The following is a 6,000-nucleotide window of genomic DNA, read 5'->3' on the forward strand; positions in this document are numbered from 1 at the left end:
AGCAAAGATAATCTAGATTGATTACAGCTGTGTATCTTATGAAGAAAGGACTATTTTTAGTGCACTGGAAAAACCATATCTGGACTACAGTGTGCAGTACTGACTGCATCACAGGTCAAGAAGAGTATTGACAACCTCAGAGATGAGCTATAAAGATGAAAAAGGGGCCTAGGGATAACATTTTATAAAGGGCTATAAATGTTCAGCTCAGATCATGAATCAGCAGCCAAGGACAATTAAGTGCCCATGCATTGCCTATACCAGGGAATGAGGAACATGTGGCCCTCCAGATGTTGCTGAACTACAGCACTCATGAAACCTAATGGCACTCATGGCCAACAGTCAAGGATGATGGGAGTTGTTGCCCAACAACATCTAGAGGGGCACAGATTGTACATCCCTGGCCTTGCCTCTCTAACTTCATCATCTGAGGCCCTTCTTTGTGTGCCTCCTATGCAAGAGGTCTGGAGACATCAGGAAACTATTTGGACACTTAATCCTCTGGGATGGACCATGATAATAAGGTCCCCATGCTTGCAGTGACTGCAAGCTATTGTGAGTATAAACTTGATAAGACAACAATCTGTCCAGAAACACTGGATCGTATCCAGAATTGGCAAATCTTCAATCTAACCACTCTGATGCATGTAGGGGCTTTGATATGAAGAAGGAATTCTGTGTGAATAGGGCCTACTATCCCATTCTTTCCCAAATCACTCTGTACACATGCTGCACAGAAAAGTGTGCATCTGCAGAGCACTCCTCAGTAATGAAGAGCTTCTGCTTGCATGGCGTCTGTATTACTGGAGACCCTGGGCAGGATTCAACATATGAGTTCCACCAGTGGAAGCCACATGAGGACTTCTGCTAGAGCAACAGGGCCTTTTCTCCCTTCTCTTTCTCCCCTGTACCCTACGTGAGTTGGTTTGGGAGGAGGGGGGTTAGGAGAACCTTAAGATAGGAACAGCATGAGGGAGGAGAGGGCAAAAATGCTTTCACTCATGGACCAATCTGCTTAGTGTTATGTTGCATTCCACAGAAACACAGACTATAGCCTACATGAATGACAGCACTTTCTGTTGGCTTGATTTCACTAGAAAGCCAAAGTAAATATTCACTCAAGAACAGCAAGGGGTTCACCTAAATGGATAATTTGTTGTGATTTTCATTGGAGAGTTTTGCTAAATTAATGCCACAGCTGTGGAGGTGTTTCTGAAGACCAGCTGTTTGCTTAGTGGCCTCACTCAGCTAGATCTTACGATTTCCCACTGAGCTTCTGGTATTTCAAGTACTCACCCTCATCCTGTGCAGCATGGCTCCGTTTACCAAAATGTGTAACAAGTTCAGCCTGGCAGACATTCCAGAGAGCAAGCATTTGTTAATTTCCTTCAGGCTGCAGGGAAAACTTTATTGCAAAGATCCTAATGGTGATATTTACCAACAGAACTATCTGTTCATCATTGGGGGGGGGGGCAGCAATGTGGTTGATTTCCTCCTCCTATCCTGCTCTCAAAGGAAATGAAAAAGATTACTGTGGCTAGGAAAGGATAGATATACAGTGCACAACAGTGACAGTCCAGAAAAGTGGAGAGACTGCCCATAACGTATAGCAGACGAGTATAGACAATTTTAACATCTGTTTGTCACTTGAGTGGAACCCCATCCAAACTGGTATCCTCAGAATACATTTATTACTTGTCCTTTTATTGACAGGCTGTGTTTTAATGTTACGAGGTGGAGGACTTTCCCCATACCATGCATAATCAGGTGTTTTCCCCCATCCGGAACTCATCAGAACTCAGTTCTGGCGCCTCTCAGGTGGGCACCATTGCCATTCTAAAAGGACAAGAGGGGTATTCATGGTGAGTTCCAGCACCTCTCTTTCTAGAAAAATAGCACTGCTGGCAAGGATGCCATATACAGTACTTTTTGCTCTATAAGACGCACCAGACCATAAGATGCACCTAGTTTTTGGAGGAGGAAAACAAGAAAAAAATATATTCTTAATCCCAGAAGCCAGAACAGCAAGAGGGATTGCTGTGCAGCGAAAGCAGTGATCCCTCTTGCTGTTCTGGCTTCTGGGATAGCTGCGCAGCCTGCATTCACTCCATAAGACGCACATACATTTCCCTTTACTTTTTAGGAGGGAAAAAGTGAGTCTTATAGAGCAAAAAATACGGTATTTTACAAACAGCTGGCTCCTTTTGTTGCAGGCTATATAAGGAATGGGGCACCTATATCCCTCTATGGTGGTTTTGTTGCCTAGTTGTGAAATTCTGGAAACTGGTCCTATGAGAGATGAGTAATTTGAGTATATATTTTATGATCCTGAGTGGTGTCTTTTTTCTATATTTCCTGAACAAAAAGCGAGTTTGTTGTTTTTATGTAGGTTGCTGCATGTTTGGCTATTACATGCACATAAGCTGGTTTTAGAAGCATGGTACAAAGAGCTTTTAACTATAGCGTTATCAGAAAAAAATAAGACATCAGAATTCTGAAACTGTTTGGTGCCCATTTATTAATCATACAGGAAGTGATTCACGCAAACATTGTATCCAGAGACATCATTTATTTATATGTAATTACTTGTAACCCCTTTCCATTTGAAATATATTCTGCATCTTTCTATGGATTATGATTTATATATATATTATATTGGAACAGCTAAACTGAGCTAAATACAATGGTACCTTGGTTGTTGAACATAATCTGTTCCGGAAGACTGTTCGACTTCCGAAACGTTAGACAACTGAGGTGCAATGGGTGGTTGGCAAATTCAATTGAGAAAATTGAGAAACGCACCTCGGAAGCCGTTCAACTTCCAAGGCACATTTGAAAACGGAAGCAATTACAGAGGTTCCACTGTGTATAGATTCACTTTGATGTTATAAGACCATGTACTTGTGGACTCTTAGCATATGTTTCTTTTTTTACATTTGCTACAGAATAAGGATTATGTACTTAAATTTTTGTTATACGTGTTATTGGAATTCTTTGAAAAATGAAACCAGCCAATCAGTTGACATCACTCCGATGGTGTATGTGTGCTGGATGTCAGCTGTTAGCCCGAGCTGCTCACATGTCAGAGTTGGACCTCCATGGGTGGAATCTGGCCCACCAGCCAGAAAAGTTTCCCCATCCCTGCAGTACAGCCTTCCTAGCTTTCTGTGCATACATGAAAACCATGGAATTGCAGGCACCCAGGGAGGCTACACAATGCAGAACACTGGAGAGATAATTTGAAGAATGAAAGAAATGACCCTTACTAATATGTCTTGCCCCCTTAGAAGACAAGCACAGAAAAAACAACACCAAATCAAAACCCATATCCCATGAGATTTTTTTGCTCCCATTGGAAAACTTTTATCATTAATTGTTGGAAAGGAAAAAAGAGGCTTTCTTTTCTTTTTCTTTTTTTTAAAGCAGGCACTAGTAAAAACTTTACCTAGCAACTCATCTAGCCTATATCATAGCTGTTAACTTTTCCCTTTTTTAAAGGGAAATTCCCTTATTCCGAATAGGATTCCTCACAAGAAAAGGGAAAAGTTGACAGCTATGGCCTACATGTATTTGGGTCAATCAAAATACATTTTTATAGGTTACTGCAAGTGAACCAAGATTAATCTACCAATCTTATCAAAAGAAAATTAGGTGAGAGGAAAGTAGTAGACAATATGTTGCCCAGTGGGGATTTGTCTAGCAAAAACCTAGTCAACCAAACTAGCTTGTGTGGGTCTTTGATTAGCCTTAATCATTCATTTCCTGCATAGGAAAGAGGCATAATAGCTATGAGGATGAAAGGAAAGAAACTTACAAATTGTCAGCTGGCGCTCTCCTACATGCAGGAAGCCAAGTACATGAAAAGCTTGCCTTCTTACATCTATTAGCGCATTTATTTCACACATTTCTATACCAAGGCAGTTTACAATAGCTTATAAAGCGAAACCAGAAAAGCAATAACCAATCAGTTGTTGACAATAAAAGGCAGTGCTAAAGACAATCACAACTTAAGTAATAAAAAAAACTAAAATGGAAACAGGAGAGGAAATTACTGGTGTTCGCTTATTCAGCCCATGTCTGGAACGAAAATCAATCCGACAATTTATATTCAAAGTTGTCGTTGCTTCCAGTCTGCAAATGATGCAGAGGTCTGCTTACCCCCCCTTTTGGGGTATGGCAGCATTGCGGGAGGGGCAGCACCTCCCCTCCCCTCCCCACCCCCCAACCCCAAACGAGGGAGAGCTGGATCCCTTGGGACTCTCCTCAGCTGGGGTGAGAGCTTCAACTCACACACCCGGCTTGCTAAATTGGTCAATGGCAGGCTGGTGCTGAGGGCAGGACCAATGAGGATTCAGTCTGCAAAAGATGCAGAATTGATTTGTAACTTGACACATTACCTAATTAGGCAGCTGAATTATGTTAATTTCAATGTGTGAATTTTACTCAAGAGTAGACTTACTGAAATCAATGGACCTATCTTAGTCATGATCCCGAATTTCAAAGGGCCTGCTCTGAGAAACACTTTGTTGAGTATCAATCCTTGGTGTTAGGCGATTCCACCCATTTGTTTCTATGCAAAGCAAACACAATGCAAAAAGAGATGTCAGAAAATTCCAGCAAAAATAGAAACAGGGGCAGATATTGCCAGTGTTCATTCTGGACAAGGGACAAATAAGTGAACACTGGCAATATCTGCCCCTGTTTCTATTTTTGCTGGAATTTTCTGACATCTCTTCTTGCTCCCCAACCCTGGAGGACTCCCCCGCCCCCTGCAACATGGGAGACAATCAAGGCAGTCTACAAAGCTTTTTCCATGACCTTGTCTGTTTTCTCAAATATTGCAATTCCTCTCCTTGGATGCTGTTCCCTGCCTACAAATCTTTACAACTTCACCCTCTCCAGGGCCACTGGAGATGGAGTTGGGGGTAAGAGGGTCCCCTCAATGCCCCACTGCCACCTCTCACCTAACAAGGACTACAAAGTTCTCATTCTCAAAAGGCCCTGCTGGGTCAAGGCAAGATTTTTGTGACCTACAAAAAAAAAAAGGGGGGGGGGAGGGCAGCAAGAAAGCAACATTGTGGAATTCCAGCTCAGTAAGAGTAGCTGGAGAAAGAGAGTTCAAATTTTCCTCCCATTTAAAAATGTTCAACTTTATTGATTGGTTGGTTTTGCTACATTTGTATTCTGTTCATCCAAACAAGTTCTCTGGGCAGTTTACATAAACAATGAAATAAAATATACCATAAAAGCAAAAGCCCAGCAAAAAAAACAACCACCACTGACTAAAATCAGCATAAAACACAACAGTAGGTAACGGTAAAGGTACCCCTGCCCATACGGGCCAGTCTTGACAGACTCTGGGGTTGTGCGCCCATCTCACTTAAGAGGCCAGGGGCCAGCGCTGTCCGGAGACACTTCCGGGTCACGTGGCCAGCGTGACATTGCTGCTCTGGCCAGAGCCAGAGCCGCACACGGAAACGCCGTTTACCTTCCCGCTGGTAAGCGGTCCCTATTTATCTACTTGCACCCGGGGGTGCTTTCGAACTGCTAGGTTGGCAGGCGCTGGGACCGAGCAGTGGGAGCGCACCCCGCCGCAGGGATTCGAACCGCCGACCTTTCGATCGGCAAGCCCTAGGCGCTGAGGCTTTTACCCACAGCGCCACCCGCGTCCCCAAACACAACAGTAGAAACAATTAAAACCAGGATAAGACTTACTGCCAAGGAGGCAATTGAAAGGACCTGGTAGATTGTAATTCAAAGGCCTGGGAGAATAAGAAAACACCTAAAGGGCTGCCTCTCTGGGGATGTTATTCCACAAGTGGGGTATTACCACTGAAAAGGCCCTCTCTGTATTCACCTGCCTCCGTTAATTAGGCAGGGATCTGGAGAAGAGCCTCCAGGCACTTGTTCACTTCAAAAGCCTGGCAGGATTTGGGGGCCTGACAGGTGACAACAGAGTTATTTTTTGAAAGAGCAGAACGGAGGGTGAAAACCCAGTAG

This window comes from Podarcis cretensis, assembly GCF_951804945.1.
Source record: "Podarcis cretensis genome assembly, chromosome: 6".
Classification (NCBI taxonomy): Eukaryota; Metazoa; Chordata; class Lepidosauria; order Squamata; family Lacertidae; genus Podarcis; species Podarcis cretensis.